Here is a 27,214-nt window from a genome sequence, read left to right on the forward strand (position 1 = left end):
AGCGCCTCCTTGTTGTGGGTTATAGATTCATACTAGGACTTCAGGACACTGTGAGCCTCTCGTTCTTGCTCACGCTCCTAAAACACAGCCATGAGGAAGAGGATGAAGGATTTAGTCATTAAGGGTTTAGTCATTAATGTTTACATCCACAATGAGGCTCTACTAATATTACCTTCACCACCAGCTTGTGTGTTTAAACCTGAATAAATCCACTATTAAACCATTAAAAACATTTTAACAAGTTATCACAATTTATATTTGAGTAAATATTTGAACACTTTGTCTTTTCCTAACACTGTTTATCAGTTCATTTCTGCTGAACTGAAGCCATTTTCTTTCCTCTCAGTTTAACAGCAGTTACTGAAGCACACAGAGGAACAACTCAGTCATACACTAGGACACATTTCACTACCACATTTATACCTGTTTTACATCTTTATTATTTCCTATAGTGTCCATTTACTGTGTAAATGTAGATCAAAATACAGAAACAACATGAAAAGCGAAATACAATTATTTAGCAAAATTAGCTAACTAGCCAGCTAGCTATTTTTTAGCTTTAATAGTTTTCCTTCTCAGTCTAAATATCAGATTTGTAGTGAACTATAAGTAAACTCTTGGTATCTATAAGTTTATTGGTCTCCTACACCATTAGCTGAAAGGTCCATTTCTGCTCACTGCAACATTTATGGAAATAAATGATAGATGATGATAAATATGATAAATATGTAAACATATGTACAGTGGATAAATATAAAGGCAGTAACAGTGCAGAGATGTGTGGACATCATTAAGAAGTACAGGATGGATCTAAGTCTATGGCATTGAAGAGTAATGTGCAGAAGTGAAGATTACAAGATTTTGGCATTTAAGAATTATCAAGCTAAATAACCAGTCTATAATTTTTGTCAAATTTATTTACTTTTTCCTGCAAGTCTGTGATCTTTATGCTAATGATCAGGAGTAAACACAAAATGAGGAACATCGCTTTTCCCCTCTTCACTCCGGTACCGATGGTCCTGATCACCTTTCCGCCTGTTTGGGGATTTTATGGGTGACTTGTTTCTCAATAATAATAATTATAATAATAATAAATGATAAACTCTGTGTTTTAAAGAGAATAAAATCCATAAAGCTCGGAAACTCACCGTTCCAGGGGTCGTACAGTTCACTTCATCCCGGCAGAGGGTCTTCATCCTCCACCTGGAACACGGCGTCTCTCGGAGCTACAGGAGGAAAATCCAAGTGATGCTGAGAAAAAAAAAGTCTAAACAAATAATATCAAATATATAATATAAAATATTTCATATAATAAAAATCAAAAGTGATCTTTCAGAGTTGAATCCCAGTGGAAACGCGACTGATCTGAAGCTGCTGCTTTTTAGCTGATACACACTGTGTGGTCAAAAGTATTTGGACATGTGTCTTTTCCAGTCAGATGTGCTTCATAAATTAACCTAAAAGGCACTTAAATGCACCATACAGCCAATAAACATGCAAACTGTTAAAACACTTCATAGAAACAGAATGTAGAATCACTGAAAGCATTTTAAATGGGATTTAAATACCGCTACAGAGGGAAGCAGGAGCTTTTCTGTAGCTATTATTGCTTTTATGTTCATGGCACAGGACCAAATATCAGTTTATTTTATCTTTCCATAATGAGCTGGAATAAATCATAAATGCTGTGGTGACCCCCGTGTGTAATGCTGCATGATGGCACTGCTGGAGGATTACGCCAATGGAAGATTAAGGAGAAAAAGAGTCTCCAGGGACCATGATGATTTCTTGTCCATGATGATGACTGGATAATAAGCTGATTTAGATTCCTACAGCTGTGCTCCTGGATCTATGTGCTGAATTGGGTCCAGTACTACAGAGGGCAACAGGTTGTTTTTAGTGGGAAATGTCTTAGATTCATAATATGATGTATATATATATATATATATATATATATAGTCACTTGTACTGAATCTAAGGAGTCAAAATCACCAAACCGAATCATTTTGAACAGAATTGACCAAACTGAATGGACTGAATTATTTAAATGAATCTATTAAATTGTAATTTCTGATGTTTTCTACTAACTGCAGTTGTCAAAAGTTATACTTGAACTATGATGTTATGAGGCTGCATTGGAACTAAACTTTATAGTATTGTGTGATCAGATGAACCCATGAAGAACTCATGTATTGTAAACTGATTTAATCTCTGTGTTATTGTGATTTAATATTTAAACTGATGCTGTGAATACTGTTCAATAACTGTTTATTTTATTACTTTAACTTCTGTTCATGTAAAATTGGGTTTAAACAAAACCTTTATTTTATTATCATTTACTTTTGTCCCGTTTTCCCAACATTTTATCATGTGGAGTTAAATTTAAATGATGTCCAATAAAAATTTAATAATAGAAACAAAACACACACTATATTTAAGATATTTATTTATTTTAAAGGAATAAAAAATATTGCGTTACAATAATCACTGTTTGTACTTTATTATATGTAGGACATGTCCAGCTTGATCTCCTCTTTTTCTTTCTCTGGTTTTCTTTCTCTAGTGCTGAAGTCATATTGCTGAACAGCTGTACAGCTTCCTCCAGTCACTCTCGGGTTTCCATCCTCATTTCTCTTCCTTCACCTAAGAATCTTTGTTTCCTCAGAGATTTTCTGCGACTCTTTGGGCTTGTAGAGGTTCAGTTTTCTGTTTCTGCTGTTTATATATATATAAAATGCTTTTCTAAGCATTTTTATCAGTTATGTCGAACCCTAATATCTCGAGCACAAGGGGGGAAAAATTTGCCATTTAACGTCGGTTATCTCGGTGCAGCCGCAGAAGAACTCGTGGAAGTGGCGGAAAAATCAAGTCTTACAGCTGCTACAGGTGTTGTATTGTATACTGGTGAATCTCTGCTGTTAGTTAGTGCTAGTGTTCGTAGTGTTAGTAGGGGCGCAGCTTTGGGAAGAAAAGAGCAGCCGTTGAGAGAGTGCCGGTGGGGCACGCGTGCCGGGATACACATGAGCGATAACAACGACCGCCGTGAACCAACATATACCAACAATAACGGACAGTGAGAGTGTGGAAGTTTAAATAGAAGCTGGTGATGATGATAAACGAGCACCATATGTGCGCTATTGAAGCCGGGAGCTTCAGAGAAAGCGGCCGAGAAAACACCTGACACGCTGAAGGGGGCCGAAGGGGGCGTGGCAGGTGGATTCCTGACAGATAAACATGTACTGTATGTATTTTTATAGCATGCCTTCATCAAACAAATCACGGCAACGCTGTTGTGTAAAAAAAACCTTCAAAAACACGTGCATGCACATTCTCATTTATTAACGCACATCATGTACATAAAGAAATTTCAAGCACGTTAATATATTGCCGCCATTTTGATTTTCGTTTATCTCGATCATCGGTTACCTCGATGCTTTTTGGCGACCCCCTAGGACATCGACATAACCGGGTTCCACTGTATTAATAATTTAAACACTATCAAATAAAGAATATAAAATATTTCATATAATAAAAATCAAAAGTGAAAAAGTGTGTAAGATTATCAGGGTGTGTGGTGTTTTGCACAATGTGGCACTGAGGACCAGTTTCCCCTCTCCCTCCTGACCTCCCTCCCCCTCAGCATTATGACCCCGAGCCACAGCCCCCTGCCCCACAAGAGCGATATAAACTAAGTGGAAGAATCCATGAGGAGGTCATACAGCGTTTGTAAGGAAGACAAAAATAATGGTTGTTATTAGTGTTTATTGTGACTCTTTGTAGAAAAAGATTAAAATCAAGATTTAAAAAAAGATTAAAAAAAGTTTTTGAAAAGACAGAAATAAAAAATGATTAAAAGACGAGACGATCTACAAGATACAATAGCTTTACACTCAGCTTTATACTATTGACTATAAGTGTAAAACTATCATAAATAGCCATAAGAGAAACAGAAAGAGGAAAAGGCATGTTCAGACTCTCTGTTTCTCTTGTCGCCTTCTTTTTTCTATTTCTCCTTTTCTTTTGAATGTTTTCTTGTCTCAGCTGAGCAACAATTTCCTCCCATCGCTCTCGGACTCTCATATAATGATCTGTTTTATTCTCTGAAGTCTTCTTTTCTTCCTCACAGAGATTCTGGGTGTCCTGGAGCCCCCTGTTGGTCTGAAGCTGTAAGTTGTTCCTCTCCTCTATGTCAAGTTTAGTTTTCTCTCTTCGTCCTCTTGTTTTTCCTCAAAATCCAACGTGGGCTCAAACTGAGCAACACGTTCCTCCAGTCGCTCTTTCTCTCTGATCAAATGATCTCTCTCCTGCTCTGCACTATTTTTTACTTTCTCACAGTGATTCTGAGTATCCTGGAGCTCCATGGTGGTCTGTTCCAAAGTGAGCTGAAGCTGAGCAACACGTTCCTCCAGTTGTTTTTGTTCTCTCTTCCAGCTCTCTCTCTCACCTTCTACAGTTTTCTCCAGTTCCTTATGGATTTTCAGGAAGACTGGAGCTCCATGGTGGTCTGCTCCAAAATAAACTCAAGCTGAGCAACACGTTCCTCCAGTTGTTTTTGTTCTCTCGCCCAGCTCTGGCTTCTCTCAGTTATGTCCTGTTCCTGCTGCTTTCGCTCAGAAGCCAAAGTAGCCTCCAGCTTTTGCACCGTCTGTAGCAGAATGGCTTTCTCTTCTTTCTCTTCTGTTATCTTCTCTATCATTAGAAGAGAAAATGCATCCAAGTCTTTCTCTACTTTCTCCATGTGTTCCAGCTTCTCCTTCATTTCAGCAATCTGCTTAGTTTTCTTTGTTCTTCTGCTTTGAAAAAATTCTCTTAACCTTCTGAAGTGCTCCATGTTTATGCCTCTTTACTCACACACAAAAACCTTGGAAATGAGAGAAACAGAGACGCGTTCCCAATTATAGAGGTTGCCTTACTGTGACGTCACAGAGAGATGCCCCGCCCTCCGTCTGTGACGTAACCCGGTCTCTCTTAACCTGACACTATGCGCATGCGCACATTACAGAGGTAAAGAGCGGATAAAATATCATGTCTTCACAGCTTTTCTGTTGTTCCTGAGAGAAGAGCGATATTACAGTCATAAATAAGATAAAACGGCTGTAAACTGTGTATAAAGCGAGTGAATCCGAGTTGAGAACCGGAAGTTGACCGGAGTGACTCTATGAATGTTGCAGAATCATAAATGACCAGTAGGTGGCAGTGTGATGTGTATTAGAGCTCACTGTCACAGCAGGTAATTAGAAGTAGTGGAGCTCTAATGACGTCATTAACAGCGAGGACAAGACACACAGCAGTTTGGGATTCTTTTATTGACTTTATTGATTAATTGATTTGGAGTATGATTGTGTTTCTGATCAAAGTAAGTTCATGTGTATGGAGTAAAAACAACCTGTACATTTCTCACTTCCAGACAGTATTATGAGATGTTCATCTGCTGGAAGTTCATGTTTAATGCTGCATGTTTTATAGGATTTATGAGCTGGAATAAATGTCCAAAAACCTCAAATCAACACTGAGTGATTTTTGTAGTTTGGTAGATATTAGATCTTTTGATGTATTATTCTTTTTTAAATATCTGTGTTTTAAATACACATTTATAAATATCAAGGCTTTTACTGGGTAATAAATTAAAAACCTAAAGTCATAATTTACTGAAGTGAAATTGAAAACATCAAAATACAACAAAAAATAAATAAAAAAAAACTATCAATATGTTTAAAACTAGAATAAAACTGTTTCGGGCAGTTAAATACAGTGCAGTATTACAGCCTTATTTTAAATTAATTTTATAAACACAGTTTGTCATTATAATATAAATAATATTAATAATAATAATAATAATATATTATATTATATAATAATACTTTATTGCAATAGGGTGCTTTAGTACCTGAAGGTCTACATTTAAACATATTTTTATATTCTAAAATTATACATTTTTATGATTATTATTATATGAAGATTTCCACATTTATATGATTTATCCTACAGATTAATCACTATAAAGAAAATAGAAACATACACAAGAATGTTATTAACAACTTGTACACTGTACATTACGATCCATGTGGAATATAATGTGCATATAATATTGAATATTGTGAATGTAAACAAACATTCAGCAGTAGTTGAAAAAAATCAGGTCAGTCTCTGAGCATAAGCACTGAATCACTTGGAATTTACTCGCTCAATAATAAAAACTCTTTGCTATAGTTGTGAGGTGACTGATACACAAAGCCATGGAGCAGTTGGACACTGGGGAGACAATCAGATGAATGAAAGTAGAAAATGTGATAAAACCCTAAAGTTTATTGTGAGATTTGAGTCGTGATCGTTCAGATGCACAGTGTAGCAGCAATGACACAAACTTCACTTCACAACAAGAGCAAAAATACATGAATGAAAAAATTAATGAAATCAAAATTCATCAAATAAAAAAAAAATCCAATGTTATTTAAACTTCTCTTTAAATAACAAAATAAAAATCTTATATTCTGTTATTCAATTCTCTCATACTGACCACTGGATGTTCTACACGGCACCTCATGGTAAAGACTCTCTGATGACAGGAGACTCCACCATGATGCCGAGGCGATAAGAAGATCAGTAACATCCTGACACTGAGTTACAGTACAGTGGTCCGGGTCATAAAGAGGTTTTCCAAGACGTGTTCCACTCAGAACAGACCTCACAAGGGTCCATCAAAGAAGTCGAGTCCTCGTGCTGTGCGTCAGGTGCAGAAGCTGCTTCAGAAAACAGACACACGAGTGCTGCAGCATCGCTTTAATCACTTCTTATTTCAAGAAATCTTACCAAGTGTAATTATTTTACTGCACTGGCAAATCACTTGACTTGTTTCTAGTCTGTAGAGTTTCTTCTTAAATCATGCTTTTATTTCTTTATTTCGACGGATATTTTTTGCAGTGGACGCGTCATAATGTGTGCTGTGTGTTTTTATCCCTGATCACCGAGCACCATAGAGTGAATAAAAATGTATTAATATTCTTCATTCATACAATTGTACAAGATGATTCATACAAATCAATACAATTCATTTTAGAATTGTATTAATAGTGTAAAGAGTAAAGTTTGAAGTCATCGAGGATGTAACACGACTTTAAAAAAAAGCTGGAATAAATAGAGTGAGAACAGCAGCCGCTGCACAGACTCCAGATCACACACTCTCATACAGTATTTGAAAAGCACTTGTATTCCTCTCAACCGAGAACAGAAAGCTGAGGGTACATTGGGAACAAGTTTCCCAAAACTGTATAGTTGCAATCTGGAAAACATATTGCCTGAATCATTATTTCTGCTCATTTATGCTGTGCAGATGATTGTGTGGATCCATAGGGTAGTGGTCGTCACATCTGCTTTACACACAGAAGGTCCTTCCAGTGGAACCATGCAGGTTGCAAACATGAGTGAGGTTTATATATTACTCACAAATTGTTACTCAAACCTGGAAATAAATAAACAGTTTTGCATGTTTCTGCATTGTGGTTGAAACAGAAATGGAGGAAAAGCAATCCAACATTATAATCAGAGACTCAAGGGCATGGCTCCACTGGGGATCGAACCCAGGACCTTCTGCGTGTAAAACAGACGTGATGACCACTACACTATGGAACCTGCTGCTGAGAAGGTTGATGTCTAATGTGCATAAATAGAAACATATCTCTCAAAATCTAACTGGAAAAATATAAATTAAACTTAGAAAAATCACTGACTCAAATGTCACAATCAACTCCACTGTTTTGGGCATGAGCTTTATGAGAGTCTTCTCACTGTTCACATAAGGCTACATGACCCCTACAGAGAGACTGCAGGAGTTCATGTCTCATAGACTGTTTCTTTGCCTCGATCTTGTCCAAAATCACAGACAAAAACGTCTCTGCTAAGGGCTAAATAAGACGGAAGAAAAGGATCATCTAATATCCAACTAAATCAAACATGTGTTCAAATCATGTATATAAACAAATATTAAGGAGTTAAGACTTGACTGTAAACCAGGTTTAGGAAAACTATTAGACTTTGTTTAAACCAAAACCTGAAGTAAACGTTTTTACACCACAAACCATATCTACTGTTCATTTTAACAACATCAGGGCACTGAATTCACTTTTACAAATGAGAAAACTCAAATCCACAGCTAAACAATAAAGTTGTTTGAATTTTGTGCACACTAAATAAAACAGAAGATAATAACTGACCTTGTTTACACAAAACACAGATGTGACCGATTTTTCCTCATCTGTCAGACCAGGAAGTTTACAACTCCCTTTAAGTAGTGCAGAAACCCAGTTAGTAGATAATAAATCATAACGGGCATCATGAAGAGTTTCCAATGCACAAGCGATGAGGGATTGTGTTTTGTTGTGTTTGTGCTGTGCAGCATCGATTCGAGGTCTTTTAGCAGTCGTGGGTTGTGACGTGTCTGATGCAGTTCTTCATGGGTCCTGCATATAAAATAAATAAATAAATAATAAAACAAAGCTGCATGTTTTATTTCTGCATAATGAATACAGTCTACAATCTGATCATTTCTGTACATGTTAAAGGTGTGTTGTGTAAAATAATTTACTAAATGAAATGAAAGCTGCTCAGATCACACTAATGATATTATATGTTTATTTGATAAAACCGTATCATGCAGTAATAATGTGCTTGTATCGTCTTACACACTGAAGACATAAACATCAACACTATAGATACCTTTAAGTGCCAGAAGCTGCTTTTCAACACTTTCATTCCTGTGGAAAAGAAAAATTCTTTATGGTTATGAATAACAATATTTTTATGGTTATGTAGAGAATCCATCATGCAATACTCTGTGTGCCGTGTTTCTATATAAATGATGTACTTAAATAAAGTACTGGGTTAAAAGTCTCATGTATCATGTATGTATATTTAACATTTTATGAAGATATCATTAACATGTAGATTTCTACAAACATTTATCTGAGAATATTTCTGGTCCTTTTCTCCCTCACAGATGTAAAATAGACTCAGATTTTCCATCCACATGCAGATCACCAGGTCGCTGTCGCTTTTTCTTTCCTTTTTTATTTCTTGTAAACAAAGCTCAGTTATCACGAGCTGGAAAGAGCTGCATTCCACTTCCTGCCAGGTGCGTCACAGTGCACGTCACGCGCTCTTTCTCCACTAAGAGCTTCTAAAGATGAATAAAACTAAGAACTCGCCCACACGGGGAATAAAAACCTCCCATGTGTCGTTAAAATCCTGCACTCATTGGTTACATTTTCTATGGAACTGGCTGAAAATAAAAGATTGGAAATGAAAGGTGGTGCAAAGCAAAACATCACCACAAACACCTGCAGAGTTCAGTTGTATCACTGATAAGATTCTTCCTGTCTTTGTCTTTTTTTAGTGGTTACTCTCATTTGTTTTTTTAACACTATATTCTACCAGCCATATTTATTTTTTACCACCAAGATGTCATTCTTTATGCAAAAGTTACTCTAAAACAGATACAAACAAAAGACCAAAATGCTCTACAGTATGTTGTTCAGTGGAACCTTATCTTTCCAAATAAACAGGAATTTGCAGCAATTGTGTGTTTGGATGCGTTTGTGACTCGTTATTACAATTATAGTGTAAGTACTGTTTTTATGCATGTTGTTTGTGTGTATTGTTTACACAAATTTAGAAAATATATTCGTTATAAGCGTTCCATTGAAAACAGTGATCTAAAATCGATGCTTGAGGCTTAGACCTTTAGAATGATATATAATTTATCATGATAGCTTATACCCCTTTTTATTTAATCTATTGTTAAATTACACCAGCAAACAGTGGTCACTTCAAGTGGCTGCTTTTGAACTGTAGGCTCCGCCTCCTCTGGTCAGGCTCTTGCTCTTCATTGGTCCTTTTTTCCCAGGTGACTCCACCTACATATAGTAGAGAGCTGAAGACAGAGCCAACACAAGGAGGGGGGAGTAGAAGAAAACAGCACAGACACGTAACAGCGTCCTGGTGCATGTTAAAAATAAAGTAACTCCATTACCGTTACCGTATGGTGCGTTACCTGTTACTTTTTTAAATGAATGAATTTGGGCTGAAGTGTAGACTACAGTCTGACCTGTTTACAGCAGCGACGCAGTGTAGTATTGGAGGATAAACCACTGTAAACACAAAGAAGATGCACTGTGGGTGTGTCTCCGTTTATTCAGGTCTGTGCGGCAGTAATGGCGAGTCGAGGCGAGAGCAAGACGAGTTTCTCAAAGTGGAAATATGCTCATTATTTCACTTTAGTTGAGTATAAAGACAAAAACTTTTAGTCTAATGTAAGCTGTGTCTTTCTGGTTTGAAGCTCGTATCTACTGCGATAGCAACACCTCCAGAAACTCCATGCCTGAGGAGCTAGAAGCTAGAAGCTAACCCGGTGTTCTGTTCTACATTGTTGATAGTTTTCATACTTCAGCTGTGAAAGGAACATTTTTAAGAGCTCAACACAACAGCTTTTATGATGCAGAAGCCACTTTAGTTTTTGATTGTGAATATATTATTCAGCTTGTTTTGTTATTTATTTCAGAAATGCTTGTGATATATTCAGTTTGTGCTGCTCTGACTTTAATAAAATAGTGTTTAAAATGACTTTGTGTTTAAGTCAGTTTTGTGTTTGTAGACCATAACACATAAAAGGGCATTAATGGGAACATTAAAGAAGGTTCTTTAAAAAAGTATCTAAAAAGTTAGTTTTAACAGTAACGCATTACTTTTTGGTGTAAATAATCAACAAACTAATTGAGTTACTTTTTGAATAAAGTAACGAGTAACTGTAACTAGTTACTATTTTTTATTAACCAGCACAACACTGGTGATAAGTATAGCATATTTAATCAAACTCATGTAACCTATTTACTCCAAGTATAATTAAAATAATAATAATCAGTTAGTAATAAATAGAGTAGAATAGGGTCTGACTAATGTTATGAGTGTGTAGGAGAAACAAAAACAAGGCAGACTTAAGCATGTTTATTGGGAAAGAAGAGTTTGTGGGCCATTGCTGCTGCAGAAGACATGGGTGAGCAATCAGGATCAGACTCAGGGGAAGATATGGGAGGATAATAATAATGATCAGGTGAGAGAATGGGGGAAGTAGGAATAATCAGTAGGGGACCAACATGAAGGATAAGGAGGAGATAGTAGAGTTGATGCAGGAATGAGGGAGTTGTCATAGTCTTTATTGTCGGTCTGTGTCACCTGATGATAAACAGCAGAAGGGTCAGACTAAGTCTGTGTGCCCATATTACGTGTAAAAGTATTCTTCACGATGTGAACAGCTTCTATTCTCTGGAACAGCTGGAGTAGAGATGTTCATTAAATGGAGCAATCTCAGTGGTGAGGAAGAAGAGCTGAAATTGACGATACTGTCGGAGGAGAACGCTCCTAAGAGCTGTCCCAGAACGTCTGTGAGATGGAGCTGAATAAAAGAAACCAACAGAGATACGATGTAAAAGGGTGAAATCACAATGACTAAATATAAAAATGTATATGTTCATGTGGGGACAAAAGTAACAAGATTATAAATCAGGGTCACCAACCTTTTGACACCGAGAGCTACTTCTTGGGTATCGACTAATGTGAAGATCTACCAGTTTAATACACACTTTTGAGATAAAAAATGTGCTCAGTTTACCTTTAATTATGTTATTATTAATAATTAATGATATTTATCTATATCAGGGTGTCAGACTTAATTGCACAGGGAGCCAAAACTCAAAGCACACTTTAGGTTGCGGGCGAACAGGATAAACATTTATTGAACACACTAAAACAATGCTTTTGAACATAAATATTAATAAAACAGACAGAAAAATTATTCCAGAACAAATAAAATTCAACTTTAAATAACCTAAAATATTTTGCTCTCCATAAAATATATCATCAAAAAGATCATTCTGAGAAACCAAGAGCAATTGGAGAAACATGAAGCTCAGCTGAGGGCACTTTGGGTTTTGACTATGAGAAACAGCAGAAACAGAAAGCTGAACCTCTACAAGCCCAAAGAGTCGCAGAAAATCTCTGAGGAAACAAAGATTCTTAGGTGAGGGAAGAGAAATGAGGATGGAAACCCGAGAGTGACTGGAGGAAGCTGTACAGCTGTTCAGCAATATGACTTCAGCACTAGAGAAAGAACTATTTATTATATTAATTTTAATAATTCAGTCCATTCAGTTTGGTCAATTCAGTTTAAAAAGATTCGATTCGATGATTTTGACTCCTTAGATTCAGTTCAAGTGACTCGGTTCAAGAGTTCAGTTCGGTCACTTCTATTCAGAACAATGAGGTCGACCGAGTCTGAGTCCATCGATAGTTCAAGAAATTTCCTTTCAGCAGTCTCTCAAAAAGAAACCAGCAGGTGGTCAGAATGTTGCTACTCTCGGGTCAACTTCCGGATTGTGCGTAATCTTCCCTCTGTAATCTGTACATGCGCAGAGTGTGTGTGTGTGTGTGTGTGTGTGTGTGTATGTGAGAGAGAGAGAGAAAACTAAAGTGAGTGACATGATGATGTCACCGACAGAGGGCGGGGCATCTAGGTGTGATGTCACAGTGTGACACGTCTATATAAATCAGAGCGTGCTTTTGTTTCTCATTTGTGAATTTAGCAATTGTAAGTAAAGAGACACTAAAATTGACAACCACCAAACAAACCAACAGCAGCAAGAAGCAGCAGCGATTAGCAGCAACTAAAAAAAACATTACAAATCCTCTTCTATTGAACATTTCTTCATACAGGTACCTGGTAAGCCGTCTAAATAATTATGGCAGAATATTGTAGATTATTTAGTAGAAGACTCGAAAAGTACAAAGTAATTATTTAGTGACATTAGCATGGGCAACTAGCCGGCTAGCTAATCTTAGCTTTTATAGTTTAACTTTTTATAATAATCCAACAAATTGACCTAATATTTAGTATAGAATCTATTAGACACAATGAAGTAGCTTAATTTAACCTATTTAGCCCATATTTTAATCAAACTCATGTAACCTGTTTACTCCAAGTATAATTAACATAATATACTAATAAATAGAGTAGAATAGGGTCAGACTGGGACTACAATTTTAATAATCCTTGCAGCCGTGTCATGTTTTATCTGTTGTGGAATTCCTTGTCATTGTTTAGACAATACGTACAGCTCCCAGTGTATAAAATTACAGGTGAAGAGTCTTCTACAGAAAACATCTCCACAGATATGGATCAAAACATCTATGTGGATTTGGATGGAGGGATTATGGCCCTAGTCGATGAGAAAAAAATGACTGTAACAAACGTTTCCTTATAACTAAAAGCACTAAACTCTTTCTACGCTTCAATTCTGAGCCTTTGATTATATCGTATATAAATCATGTTGTTGTTGTGTGTATTTTATGCTGTGTGCAGGAACATGGCAGCTGGTGAACATAGGAGGCTTCTGAAAGGTATGCGTCTGCATCAAGGCACGTGTGCCTACATCAAAGCATGTGCTGAGGGGTATCGCTTCAACTTTGACACCTTTAGAGCTCCCTGCGATGCTTGTTATTTACTTGTTCTTCTAAAGAATTGCTTGTGGTGCCTGGAGCAGCCCACCTGTCCTTTAGGTGAACAGTGCCATCATTTACCCCGTAAATGGTTCAGGTTTCCTCCAGAAAAGGACGAATTTGTTTGGGAAACTGATGAGGACTCGTTCAGACCGGTGATGGACATTCTGCACCATGCTGACATGTTCTCCCCAGATGGAATGTGGCTAGATTCCATCCAGAACTCTGTCTATGATCTTCCTGCAGGACTTAAGCTGATCACCCGTATCTTTCATGTGCGTAGGGCTATTACCCTTGCCCAATCGTTTGGAGTTCCTGCCTGCTCGCTGGTTGCTCCGAGAACTCACAGTTTTCTCTTCACGGACTTCGTCATGCAAAGCACCTGTGTAACGTACTACACCATCACCTTCTGTGGCTATGTTCTATGGACAACTGAACCAGCGAAACATCGTGATTGGAATTGTCGTCCTATCCTTTGTCACAAATTTCACACAATCGGAACAGACTCAATGGTATTCTCATCAAGTCTTCACGGTGGTGATTTGAGGTTTCACGATGAGGTGTGGTCTTCACTGCAGTCTCACAGTTCTATATCTGTTCCCCTGCCGCACTGGATCAGACGACTATCACCCATTCCATAGTTAAGCCACTTTGCACTAGACTGCATCAACTTTATTTGCTTTTATTTTCTTATGTTTTCACATTTGTTAGTTACTTGTACAATCACGACTGAGGATGACCTTGGTGGTGAGTCCACTGTTGCGCCACTGGTGGGCAGAGGTCGAATTTTACATAAACTTTGGTTGCTGTCAGGGTTTTTCGCCCACTCCCAGTTCATCATGTTGTGATTAGGCTTATCTGTTGATGCTTTGAGTGTGGGTGATGATGTTGATTTTGGTCGATTTCTTTTTTGTTTTTTTTTTGTTTTCGATTTTGCTTGATTTTTTTGCTTAGATTTCTGTCTTATTTTGATTTTTTGTCTATGTTTAATTTTTTTAGTTATGAATATATAAATAAATACAATTATTTTTGTCTTATGTGACGTATGTTTGTTAACGGGTTAAAATAGAAGTAAGAATAGAGTGTGAGACTAATTAATAAGGGAGTGATGGATCTAATCCTCCTTATCTAGCGTGTGACCTAATAATTAGTATAGTATATTTAATCAAACTCATGTAACCTATTTACTCAAAGTATAATTAAAATAATAATAATCAGTTACTAATAAATAGAGTAGAATAGGGTCTGACTAATGTTATGAGTGTGTAGGAGAAACAAAAACAAGGCAGACTTAAGCATGTTTATTGGGAAAGAAAAGTTTGTGGGCCATTGCTGCTGCAGAAGACATGGGTGAGCAATCAGGATCAGACTCAGGGGAAGATATGGGAGGATAATAATAATGATCAGGTGAGAGAACGGTGGAAGTAGCAGAATAATCAGTAGGTGACCAACATGAAGGATAAACAATGAAGCGGCTAATTTATGGATTTTTCCTGGGTTTTTCCCGGTTTCACAAGCTTCAAGCCAAAAAACTGAGCCCCGTAACATCAGACCAATGAAATTTATATTAAATCAGATGCGCTCCCACTGAATCGACCCACACCACATCATAAATATGGATGAGGTTCCTCTGATGTTTGACCTGCCGCTCACTCGCACTGTCTACAGGAAAGGAGAATAATTCGTCACACTGAAAACAACCGGGCATGAAAAAACACACTTCACCTGTGTTCTGAGCTGCACGGCATCGGGAGAAAAGATTTACCGATGGTGATTTTTAAACGCACGACGATGCCAAAAGAAAAACTCCCGAGAGAAATTGTTGTGAAAGGAAAAGGAGAAAAAAACTGTGAAAAATGACTTTCTTGTTAGGCTACTGTTTAGATACAAGCCGTGTAACAGACACTGTCTTTAATTAAAGTCTGTGTAAAGTTCATTAGTTTCAGTGGGAGCGCATCTGATTTAATATAAAGAATTTCATTGGTTCACCTGAACCCGTTCGGCAATTTTATTGGTCTAATGTTATTGGGCTCAGTTTTTTGGCTTGAATCTTGTGAAACTGGGAATAACCCAGAAAAAATTTATATATTAGCCACTTCATTGTTTAAGCTGCGAGATTCAAAGCAAAGGAAAAAAGTAGCGGCTTATATACCGGAAAATACGGTAGTCTAACAGTAGTTAGTGAACAATGTTGAACCAAAAAAACTACCTCCTCTCAGTAGTTTGCTCCAGCTCATTTCTCAGAGCCTGTAACTTTGGTTTGAGCGGCTTCCTTCCATCATCAAGATTTAGGAAGAAAACCTGGATGAACTTAAAAAAGCCACTTAACTTCTCAGGGTAGCTCAAATGTAGAGCGTTCATAAGCCCAAACTAAATTACAGGTGAATCAGTCCAAAATCTTTGGGGCATTACAACCTGATCCTCAAAGATGATTGACACATGGCGAGTGTTAAAGAAAACACCACATCTTTATTCACCACTGACACCAGAGCCACTGCTCCCTCCTGGGCTTCCAACTCATCCTGAAATAAGAATACATGCTCAGTGAGTGTGTGTGTGCAAATGTACATCTGCCACTTGGAAAAACAAATTACAGTAGTAGCTCAGGTTACAAGTTTAATTCGTTCTGGGAGCGGTGTTTTGGCGGTGACGCTGCGAGGCTTTGAACTCTTCTCTTGGTGGCCCGTTTGGATGCGTGATCCACCGCAAAGTTTGTTTTGCCTCTTGGTCAGAGGAAATGTAAAACTGACCCACTATGCTACATCTATTTGCGCCGATAACAGTCCGAGCTGCGGCATGGCAAAGAGAAAGTGGTTTGTGCTTCTGCTACTGCTTTCAGGTAACATTCATCCCAACCCAGGCCCAGAGTTGGCTCAGCTTTAAACACCAGATTAACTTAAATTAAGTAATGGTATACGATTTTTCCATCTTAATGTAAGAAGTTTGGTAATTAAGGTGGACGCAGTTGGAATCTGGGCAGATTCGACCGATGCTGACATCATAATTCTCACAGAGACTTGGTTGAAAAAATCGATTACAGATGCCATGGTGCATATTAATGAATATAATGTTTTTAGAGCTGATCGTAGTAAAAAAGGAGGAGGGGTTGCAGTTTATATTAAGGAAAATATAAATTGTATTTGTATTGAGTCAGTTAGTATTTTAAAATGTTTTGAACTTATAGCTATTAAAGTATTTTTATCTAATGGGTCTGATATGATGGTGGTCGGTTGTTACCGCCCACCTTCAGCTTCAAGGGAGGCAATTTCATTGCTTACAGACAGGTTGCATAACTGGTCTAATTTGGTCTAACTCGCCTAAATGGAAAGAGTATGAGTAATTCATCTTTGATTGATATTATTTTAACTAATATTCCCCATGTTTTTTTCTGCGATAGGAGTTTTTTGTAATGATCTTAGAGATCATTGTGCAATATCCTGTGTGAGAAATTTTAAGATGCCTAAGAATACACCCAGATTTATATTTAGACGTCAATTAAAAAGTTTTAATAAACAAGCGTTTTTGCATGATGTGTATAATAGTGACTTACATTTGGTTTCGTCTATACCTGATGTGCTTGATGCTTGGGATTATTTTAAATAAACTTTTTTGAAAATTTGTGATAAACATGCTCCTTTACGTAGATATCGGGTGAGTGGGAAAAATAATCCTTGGTTTAATGAATCTGTTTTAAATCTTATTAAACAAAGAAATGGGGCCTGGTCCAAAGCAAAGAAAACAAATAGAGATGAGGACTGGTCAAATTATAGATAATTACGAAATAAGTGTACAAAATCGATAAAAAATTCCAAAAGCCAGTATTATCTTAATCTAATTAACAATAACATGAATGATCCTTCTGAATTTTGGAAATTAACTAAATCTCTTGTAGGGTCAAATAAATCAACTGATCTTCCAAAACTTTTAAAAGTAGACCAAAGAATAATTTCAGACAAGGCTGATATTGTTAATATGTTTGATAATCATTTTATTTCAGCTAGTTTGATAACAGATACCAGTAATTTGCTGGTCACTGGCGAACAGGAAATTGAAGAGCCGACAAATTATAATGACTGTAAGAAATCAGGTGTATCTGATAAAATTGATTGCTAAACCTATTGCATCAATATTTAATTTAAGTCTATCCACTAATGTAATTCCAACTTCTTGGAAATCAGCTATGGTTATGCCATTATTAAAAGGAGGAGATCCCTGTGATTTAAATAATTATCGACCTATTTCTAAACTACCGATCTTAGCAAAAGTTTTCGAATCTATAGTAAATGATCAAATGAAAGAATATCTAGGTAGTCATAATATTCTAAATGCATTTCAGTCAGGTTTTAGAGCGGGTCATAGTAGGATAACAGCTACTACACTTATTACAAATGATTTAATAACTGCTCTCGATGAAAGACAGCATTGTGTTGCCTTGTTTGTTGATTTGACAAAAGCATTTGACTTAGTGGATCATGACTTACTGTTAAAGAGACTTAAATATATAGGTCTTTGTAATTCGGCTTTGAGTTGGTTTAAAAATTATTTATTTGATCGAACGCAATGTGTTGCTGTAGATAATTATGTTTCATCCGTGTTAACAGTCAAAAAGGGTGTTCCCCAAGGTTCTTTATTGGCACCACTTCTTTTTTCTATTTTTATAAATGAATTAGGGCAGGGAATAAAATCCGCAAAGCTACATTTTTATGCTGACGATACAATTATTTATTCAACCGCATCCTCTTTGTCACAAGCTATTGAAATTCTCCAGAATTCTTTTAACACTTTTCAGCATAATTGACTCCAATTGAAATTAGTTTTAAATGCGAAAAAAAACTAAGTATATTATTTTTTCGCGTAGTCGTTCTATGATCACTGCTCCGTCTATCCTTTCTATTGATGGCGTGCATATAGATAGAGTAATAACTTACAAATATCTAGGAATATGGGTAGACGAGAAATTGGCATTTGATGTTCATATTGATTACTCGGTAAAAAGATTAAAACTGAGACTGGGTTTTCTTTTTCGGCAAAAAAAAAATTTTTCTTTTGGAGCTAGAAAGAAAATTATACAGAGTACTTTTTTACCCATTTTAGATCATGGTGATATTATTTATATGCATGCCTCTATATATTTATTAAAAAGATTAAATTGTGTTTATCATGCTGCATTGCGTTTTATAACAAATGCTTGTTCACGTACTCGTCATTGTTTGCTACATAACTGTGTAGGTTGGACCTCCTTATATCAAAGAAGGAAATCACATATATTAGTATATACTGTAAAGGCATTGCTTGGTATGCTTCCAAATTATATTACTAGGCTTTTATGTTTGCGTAAAAAGAACTACAGCACCAGATCGTCAACTGGTATTACATTAGACGTACCTAGAGTACACTCGGAACATGGAAAATCTGCTTTCTCTTACTGTGCTCCTTGGCTGTGGAATAGATTTCAAGCTATTACTCCACTAGAAATAATTCCTTCTTTGAATCTGTTTACAAATAGGTATGTAACTGTTGTAATTAATTGTTTTTTTGTATGTTATGTGTTTATGTGAAACTTTTATATGGCCACCTTGGCCAGGACTCCCTGGAAGAAGAGATTTCTGTTAATCTCAATGGGAACTTCCTGGAAAAATAAAGGTTAAATAAAAAAATAAATAAATCAGACAGTAGCATTGTGTCGTCTAAACTGGAAGGACTCGGATCTGTTTCAACCAGTTTAACTAGTCTAAAAGTCGCTCGGGAGGCTAGGTTCTCGATATTAACTAGATTGCATAGTGCATTGTCAAACTCTGTTTCTTCAAACTGAAGCTGAAAGTAAAAATTCAAGTTCTTTAACTTCAACAATGAGGCCATGTACATTCTCAGGACGAGAGGGCAAAATCAGCCTCTCAGCGTTGTCATCATCTAGAATGACCCTCAGTTTCAGTACATCAGCCACTTTAATTGTACTGTATTGAGGAGAACTGTAACACGACCCTTAAATATCAATATATGTATGTTGCCTTTATTGTTAGAACACAGGTTCTCAATTACTCATCATTTTCATTAATGCATACCCAGTTCTCATGTTAAAGTATTGCACAAAGCTGATAAATAAGCCACAGCATTTAGAAAAATGTTTGGCGTTCTGGGGAATTATAAATATAAACAGCAGCAATCGGTCAGCTTCGATCAGGAAAGAACTTAAACATATCACAATATTCCTTTAAGGTCAACTTAATGTAAACTTTTAAAACACTTTGCATATGTAAGAATGTACTCTTACATTGAAATAATATATACAAACCAAATAATCCTCACAACACACACCAATGTGTATAAATCAATGTGAAATACACATTACCTATCACTATGTTGACCTTTGTGTCCAGGAAGGTGATTTTTAGAGTTTACAAATGGTCCAAACAGATGCTTATTGTTTATCAGTTGACTGTGAAAAAAGGTAGAGGACAGAGTTTGTTATGGTTCTGCTGTTTCATTCAGACACTGGAATAAAATGCCTGATAATTTATAGGTGAATAATGGCATTAGGTCTGTTAGCTGAAACACAAATTTCACTGTATGACCTTTGTTTGTATTTTCTATGAGCTCATATGATTTTAAATGCTCAACATACAATGTTTCATAGTCTTTGAGTAAAAAATAGATATTGTCTTTAATGAGTAATGTGTTTTGATCTCTTTAAACTCAGGGAAGGCACCACGAACACCAGTTTTTTATCACTACATTTTTGTAGTTATGAGTATTATGAAAAGATTTTTGAACACGTTATGCTTCCCCTCAAATCACATTGTCCCGAGATGCACCAAAGGACCAAAGCACTTTATGAGATGGTATAATGCTCAATATAATGATGCTTTGGTCGTAATCGTAAGCTGGGCAAGACTACTTGAAGTAGCTGCCTTTGATCTGAAATGTTACAAGCCATGTACTGAATAGTTTCATATGTGAAAGTATGAGACACAGCAAGTTCTACTATCTTCCAAATCCATTAGTACTTCCCAAAATGTATCACCTTATGGGATTTTGGACCCAATAAGAACAGGCAGCAGTCTAAGAAGAGTGTGGTTCTCATGCCCATTCCCTCCAATTGTTCCACCATCGACAATATTTTGTGGAATTGGGTGAGAATGGTCAACCTTATCTGAGTGCTGGAAGGGAATTAAACCTTAATCAAACCTTTTAAACAATGTGCCAACTCCACAGGAACAATGTCTTCCAGCAGGTCATGTAAGATATCAGGTGGAAATCCTGTGACAGGGTGGTAATAGGATAGATGATCAGACAGAACACAACTGTGTTTTACACCATAATTACAATCACTCTCATTGTTTTGTATTTTTCAACAAGTTGTCCTTGCTGATTTTTTGTTGTTTGTCAAAACTACCAGCAATTTTATATGAGTTTTGCATTTCTGTTTGAAGGGCGAGACAAAATCTGAAGAAATAATTCGATCTGAAACTCTCACTGAAACCAGCTAGCCCATGAGCAGCAGGGTGATCAGCTACAACAGAATAAACTGTGCCTTTTAGACAGTCACCAGATGTTTCAATGTAAATACCCACTGCTTTTAGAGTTTTTAAGTCTATTTTTGTCTATTTTTCTGTATGTCCCCAGATGATTTGCAATTTCAAAATCATCAACATATTATTATATAGAAATATTGCTCATTTCTGACCATTAACTGATAATAGCAAAGTTCCTGGTGGTATGAGGCATCGCTGTATGATGAATACTGTCCAGGTGACTGTGAAGTGGTTGCTTGAACTTTCTCAAGTACATCTTGTTTTTTAAGCAACAACTGCAAAGATGAGATAATTGGCACATACATAAAGGTAGACTGTGATGACTCATTAATGTTCTCTACAGGTTTAACTAATGGAAATTTTTCCTCATAATAGGATTTTCTCCATTTAGCTGTTGCCCCTCAGATGTCACGGACTATCTGACACTGGCTGTACAATTTCACTTACAAGTTGATCAGTATGTGGAGATTTGGGTTTTTTTCAGTGTATTGAATACAGATTCTCTCACAAAAGGTTCTGACAGTGAAAACAATATGCTGAATGATTTTCTGTGTTGCCCTCTGTGACACATGGAGAATAGTTTGCATTGTTCTGCTCTCCTAATCCCTTACTGCTACTATCTGCTGCTGGGGCAGTTTCATTTTCACCTGAACGTTGCACTGCATGATGTTTAATGTCACTATACTGGATTGTATTTCAGACATTCTGCACCACATCTGATGGATCGAAATCTGAGGCTTTTTGGTTTTCTCTGCATTTGTGTGCATTATATGTGGAATACACATTGGTTGGAAATTTGCAGCCACTGAATGGACATGGAACTGTTTCTTTCCTTCTTAAATGCCCCCTTAAATGAATAAACATGTCCTTCTTCACAAATGGCTGCTTAAAATCACACAGACTTTTAACCCGTCACTATTCTGGATTGTTTCAGGACCGAATTCATGTATTTATATATAATAATAAAACATGTTTTATGACGTACACATTTTTTTCTAAGGAACTTCAGCATCTTTGGATGATGTAAAGCCCAAAGTGTGTTCTTTTAAAAGAGATGTAAATTGTGTATGTAGCACACTGTTGTCAGGAACTTTTACCATTGAAAGTCAGGAAGGTCATTTTCAGCTGTGAGGCCCAAAAGTGGGGCTGAAACCGAACAGGGTTCAAGAAACCGGGTTTATTTTCATATAAGTAACAGTATTTAGTTCAGTAAACGTAAGTTCATTTAAAGGAGAATTCAAATTAACATTTTTACATTCAATAAAAACAAATCATCCAGTTTTCATTGATGTTTATTTAGTGAATAATGCATTTAATAAACAATTGGTTTCACTCAGAATGACATTTTATTTTTTAATAAGTAGTAAAAATGTGGTTTTTTAGAAAACTCATCTGAAGCATACAGATAAAAATGCACCAGTTGGTTAAAAGAAAACATTTAAAAGTAAAACATTTATTCCAGCTCATAAATCCTATAAAACATGCAGCATTAAACATGAACTTCCAGCAGATGAACATCTCATAATACTGTCTGGAAGTGAGAAATGTACAGGTTGTTTTTACTCCATACACATGAACTTACTTTGATCAGAAACACAATCATACTCCAAATCAATTAATCAATAAAGTCAATAAAATAATCCCAAACTGCTGTGTGTCTTGTCCTCGCTATTAATGACGTCATTAGAGCTCCCCTACTTCTAATTACCTGCTGTGACAGTGAGCTCTAATACACATCACACTGCCACCTACTGGTCATTTATGATTCTGCAACATTCATAGAGTCACTCCGGTCAGCTTCCGGTTTTCAACTCGGATTCACTCGCTTTATACACAGTTTACAGCCGTTTTTATCTTATTTATGACTGTAATATCGCTCTTCTCTCAGGAACAACAGAAAAGCTGTGAAGACATGATATTTTATCTGCTCTTTACCTCTGTAATGTGCGCATGCGCATAGTGTCAGGTTAAGAGAGACCGGGTTACGTCACAGACGGAGGGCGTGGCATCTCCTGTGACGTCACAGTAAGGCAACATCTATAATTGGGAAGGCGTCTCTGTTTCTCTCATTTCCAAGGTTTTTGCTTGTGAGTAAAGAGGCATAAACATGGAGCTCTTCAGAAGGTTAAGAGAATTTTTTCAAAGCAGAAGAACAAAGAAAACTAAGCAGATTGCTGAAATGAAGGAGAAGCTGGAACACATGGAGAAAGTAGAGAAAGACTTGGATGCATTTTCTCTTCTAATAATAGAGAAGTTAACAGAAGAGAAAGAAGAGAAAGCCATTCTGCTACAGACGGTGCAAAAGCTGGAGGCTACTTTGGCTTCTGAGCGAAAGCAGCAGGAACAGGACATAACTGAGAGAAGCCAGAGCTGGGCGAGAAAACAAAAACAACTGGAGGAACGTGTTGCTCAGCTTGAGTTTATTTTGGATCAGACCACCATGGAGCTCCAGTCTTCCCTGAAAATCCATAAGGAACTGGAGAAAACTGTAGATTGTGAGAGAGAGAGCTGGACAAGAGAACAAAAGAAAGTGGAGGAACATGTTGCTCAGCTTGAGGTCACTTTAGAACAGACCACCATGGAGCTCCAGGATACTCAGAATCACTGTGAGAAAATAAAAAATAGTGCAGAGCAGGAGAGAGATCATTTGATCAGAGAGAAAGAGCGACTGGAGGAACGTGTTGCTCAGTTTAAGCCCACGTTGGATTTGAAAGAAAAACAAGAGGACGGAAGAGAGAAAACTAAACTTGACATAGAGGAGAGGAACAACTTACAGCTTCAGACCAACAGGGGGCTCCAGGATACCCAGAATCTCTGTGAGGAAGAAAAGAAGACTTCAGAGAATAAAACAGATCATTATATGAGAGTCCGAGAGCGATGGGAGGAAATTGTTGCTCAGCTGAGACAAGAAAACATTCAAAAGAAAAGGAGAAATAGAAAAAAAAGGAGACGACAAGAGAAACAGAGAGTCTGAACATGCCTTTTTCCTCTTTCTGTTTCTCTTATGGCTATTTATGATAGTTTTACACTTATAGTCAATAGTATAAAGCTGAGTGTAAAACTATTGTATCTTGTAGATCGTCTCGTCTTTTAATAATTTTTTATTTCTGTCTTTTCAAAAACTTTTTTTAATCTTTTTTTAAATCTTGATTTTAATCTTTTTCTACAAAGAGTCACAATAAACACTATTAACAACCATGATTTTTGTCTTCCTTACAAACGCTGTATGACCTCCTCATGGATTCTTCCACTTAGTTTATATCCCTCTTGTGGGGCAGGGGGCTGTGGCTCGGGGTCATAATGCTGAGGGGGAGGGAGGTCAGGAGGGAGAGGGGAAACTGGTCCTCAGTGCCACATTGTGCAAAACACCACACACCCTGATAATCTTACACACTTTTTCCGGGTGGTATAGAAGTCTTCCACCTGAGACATCCAGAGCTCCACATCTGCATTTCAGGAGGAGAGAAGTGTCTGAGGGGTGAAGCCTCTGTCACCTGTCATATTATAGACTACATCAGGACAATGTTTACAATTTCTACATATTGTTAAAGTCACCAAGAAGCCAGTCATCACGTCCTGCAGCTTCCTGTAGTCTGTTCCCTACACTGCTATGTGTCAGGATAAAGGAATCATGTGCTGAAGCAGGTCAGTGTGCCACAGTGAAGGAAAACCTGATGTATCGACTACCCACCTTAATAATAACATCCAAAATGACAGGCACTATGGCACTCAGGGGCAGATACCAGACCTATAGCAGACCCTGTCTGCCATTTCCCACTAGAAACAACCTGTTGTCATTAACCGCAGAGTGGTGAGGACCTGTATTTGGACGGGGATGGCATGGTTCTGGTGTGTTTCCCTCTGTAGTACTGGACCCAATTCAGCACATAGATCCAGGAGCACAGCTGTAGGAATCTAAATCAGATTATTAGCCAGGCATCATCAGGGGCCAAGAAATCATCATGGTCCCTGGAGACTTTTTTTTCTCTTTAATCTTCCATTGGCACCACAGCATTTATGATTTATTACAGCTCATTATGGAAAGATAAAATAAACTGATATTTGGTCCTGTGCCATGAACATAAAAGCAATAATAGCTACAGAAAAGCTCCTGCTTCCCTCTGTAGCGGTATTTAAATCCCATTTAAAATGCTTTCAGTGATTCTACATTCTGTTTATATGAAGTGTTTCACAGTTTGCATGTTAATTGGCTGTATGGTGCATTTAAGAGCATTTTAGGTGAATTTATGAACCACATCTGGCTGGAAAAGACACGTGTCCAAATACTTTTGACCACACAGTGTGTATCAGCTGAAAAGCAGCAGCTTCGGATCAGTCGCTTTTCCACTGGGATTCAACTCTGAAATATTACTTTTGATTTTTATTATATGAAATATTTAATATTCTTTATTTGATATTATTTAAATTATTAATACAGTGGAACCCGGTTATGTCGATGTCCTAGGGGGTCGCCAAAAAGCATCGAGGTAACCGATGATCGAGATAAACGAAAATCAAAATGGCGGCAATATATTAACGTGCTTGAAATTTCTTTATGTACATGATGTGCGTTAATAAATGAGAATGTGCATGCACGTGTTTTTGAAGGGTTTTTTACACAACAGCGTTGCCGCGATTTGTTTGATGAAGGCATGTTATAAAAATACATACAGTACATGTTTATCTGTCAGAATCCACCTGCCACACCCTTCGCCCCTTCAGCGTGTCAGGTGCTTTCGCCGCTTTCTCTGAAGCTCCCGGCTTCATTCGCGCACATATGGTGCTCGTTTATTATCATCACCAGCTCCTATTTAAACTTCCACACTGTCACCGTCCGTTATTGTTGGTATATGTTGGTTTACGGCGGTCGTTGTTATCGCTCATGTGTATCCCGGTACGTGCCTTCCCACCGGCACTCACAGAAACAGCAGAAACAGAAAGCTGAACCTCTACAAACCCAAAGAGTCGCAGAAAATCTCTGAGGAAACAAAGATTCTTAGGTGAGGGAAGAGAAATGAGGATGGAAACCTGAGAGTGACTGGAGGAAGCTGTACAGCTGTTCAGCAATATGACTTCAGCACTAGAGAAAGAAAACCAGAGAAAGAAAAAGAGGAGATCAAGCTGGACATGTCCTACATATAATAAAGTACAAAAATATCAGTGATTATTGTAACTCAATATTTTTTATTACTTCAAAATAAATAAATATCTTAAATATAGTGTGTGTTTTGTTTCTATTGTTAAATTATTATTGTACATCATTTAAATTTAACTCAGAATTAAAATCCACATGATAAAATTTTGGGAAAACGGGACAAAAGTAAATGATAATAAAATAAAGGTTTTGTTTAAACCCAATTTTACATGAACAGAAGTTAAAGTAATAAAATAAACAGTTATTGAACAGTATTCACAGCATCAGTTTAAATATTAAATCACAATAACACAGAGATTAAATCAGTTTACAATACATGAGTTCTTCATGGGTTCATCTGATGCACACAATACTATAAAGTTTAGTTCCAATGCAGCCTCATAACATCATAGTTCAAGTATAACTTTTGACAACTGCAGTTAGTAGAAAAACATCAGAAAGAACTATTTAATAGATTCATTTTAATAATTCAGTCCATTCAGTTTGGTCAATTCAGTTCAAAATGATTCGGTTTGGTGATTTTGACTCCTTAGATTTAGTTCAAGTGACTCGGTTCAAGAGAGTTCAGTTCAATCACTTCTAAAACAATGGGGTTCAGGAGAGTCGCTTCACCGTTTCAGCTCGACTGAGTCTGAATCCATAGATAGTTCCTGAAATTTCCTTTCAGCAGTCTCTCAAAAAACACAAAATTACATCAATTTTAATCAGCTTCATTTAACTTCTGTTTCATTTAATTATATCACAAACATTTAGCTTAAAAATTTAACATGAACCCCCTGTATGTTAAACAGTAAACAGTTTAAGTTTTAGACAGTTTAATATTATCAAGAAAAATATCTTGCTTTGTAAAAGATCATCACATATAACTAGACAACAAAACACCACTAGAGGGCAGTGTGAGACTGACATCTGACAACCAACTGCAGTTATTATTATTATTATTATTATTATTATTATTATTATTATTATTATTATTATTATTATT

The 27,214-nt window shown here is 36.8% G+C and overlaps 1 protein-coding gene and 1 non-coding gene across 2 annotated transcripts in view; both read right to left on the minus strand.

Moving 5' to 3' along the window:
• The window catches only part of LOC124384871, a 169,343-nt gene that overhangs the window by 29,311 nt on the left and 112,818 nt on the right, over positions 1-27,214 (minus strand). The gene's annotated exons all lie outside the window — the stretch shown is intronic.
• Positions 7,557-7,629, minus strand: trnav-uac. Its single transcript has one exon. It is a non-coding gene; the product is annotated as a tRNA-Val (tRNA).

The sequence above is a fragment of the Silurus meridionalis genome, chromosome 4, assembly GCF_014805685.1.
Source record: "Silurus meridionalis isolate SWU-2019-XX chromosome 4, ASM1480568v1, whole genome shotgun sequence".
Lineage (NCBI taxonomy): Eukaryota > Metazoa > Chordata > Actinopteri > Siluriformes > Siluridae > Silurus > Silurus meridionalis.